Genomic DNA, 1944 nt, shown 5'->3' with positions numbered 1-1944 from the left:
TATACAGGAAACTGCAACACCTCTACAAGAAAAAGACAAATAACCCAATTAAAAAGTGGGCACAGGATATGAACAGACCCTTCACTAAGGAAGAGATCAGGGCAGCCAACAAACATGAAGAAATGGTCATGATCACTAGCCATTAGATGCAAATCAAACCAACAATAACAGCAAAGATGAAAAATGGAGAAGACAATAAATGCTGGCGGGGATGTGGAGAGACTGAGACACTCCTGCATTGCTGGTGGGATTGCAAAATGGTCCAACCTCTCTGGAAAACAATACGGTGGTTCCTCAGAAGGTTGAAAATAGAGATACCTTATGATTCAGCAATCCCTCTACTCAGTATTTACCCACAAGAAAAAGATATATGCACACCAATGTTTATAGCAGCAGAAGATATATGCACACTAATGTTTATAGCAGAGCTATTTGCAATAACAAAAAGATGGAGACAGCTAAAGTGCCCATCAACTGAAGAATGGATAAATAAATTGTGGTACATACACACAATGGAATACTATACTACATTGAAGAATAATAAGGAAGCGGTAAGCCACGTCATAACATGGGTGAACCTTGAGGACATTATGCTGAGTGAAATTAGTCAGTCACAAAAAGAGAAATACCGCATAGGACCACTACTGTAAAAGACTAAAAAAAAAGAATTATACTAACTAAAAGGGGGTAGGGAAAAGTCTTTGTTGGTTGTTGGGAAGTTGGTGATGGGTGGGGTGAAGGGTGAGGGCAGAGCGCAGTGTGGGGATTGGACTCAGGAGAGCTTGGGTGCTAGGGAGGGGGGCAAATATACAGGGAGGGAGAGGGAAGTGGAGAAATGGGGCAGATGGGAGAATAATTGGGCATGTTCGAAAGGGCTAAAAAAAAAAAAAAAGGCTAAGGGAAAGAACCCATACTAAAGGGGAGTGGGAGGATTTTTTTGTTGATTATTGGGATGTTGGGGGTGGGTAAGGGGAGGGAGTGGAAGGCGGAACATAGGGCAAGGATTAGACACAGGATAGATTGGGTGCTAGGGAGGGGGCAGCACAAAAGTAGGGAGAGGGTAATGGAGGAACAAAGCAGATGGGAGAACAATTAGACAGGTCTCAATGGGCTAAGTGAGATAGAGGTAAATAATGATATATGCACAACTTGAGAACAACAGAGTTCTTGGATACAGAGATAGAGCCATGGTTGGAATGTGGAAAAGGGGTGAATAATATTACGATGCTTGGCTGTCTTTTGAATCTTGGTTTTCCTTGCATTATATTATAAAATAGACACTGGAGGGGGAGAGAAAGGACTAACGGAAAACATCACCATAGAAAGCTTGTAAGTCCGTCTTCTGCCTATAACTGATTGGAATACCTAAAATGGGGCTACAACGTGCCCAGTGAAGGAGGCTTCCTGAGTGTTGATAGTTGATCCAAGAAGAATGAAGTCCTTTTGATAAGAATGTTGTTTCCTGGTACAGTGGAGAAGATTTTTGTTTTCTTTACATTGAAATGTAATTCATACCAAAGGCTATGTTCTTTGATCTTCATCAGTAAATGTTTTGTTGTTGTTGTTGTTGTTGTTTTTTAAGGTTTTTATTGTGGATTGAATGAAAGTTTACAGGGCATATCATCAGTTTTACATTCAACAAATCATATACCTTGTTTCATTAAAATGATTATAATCCCCTCCATGTACCATCAGTTAACAGTATTTCTCTCTATCAACTTTAGCTCTGTAAGAAACAAACAAATAATTCTGTGCTCTTCTATTTTTACCAGGTCAAAATAGCAGTTTTAACATCCACAAGAGACACAAATTTTATTCCTTTTAAATGTTATTTGAGCTTGGGAAACAGATAGAAGTCTGAAGGGGCAAGTCCAGAGCTGTAGGATGAATGTGGTAAGGTTTTCTGACAAAATTCTAGTAGCACAGACCTTGCTAATATATATA

The sequence above is a fragment of the Chrysochloris asiatica genome, unplaced genomic scaffold (genome assembly GCF_000296735.1).
Source record: "Chrysochloris asiatica unplaced genomic scaffold, ChrAsi1.0 scaffold00429, whole genome shotgun sequence".
In the NCBI taxonomy this organism is placed as follows: Eukaryota; Metazoa; Chordata; class Mammalia; order Afrosoricida; family Chrysochloridae; genus Chrysochloris; species Chrysochloris asiatica.
The sequence above is the reverse complement of the archived record's forward strand: the minus strand, read 5'-3'. Positions refer to the sequence as shown.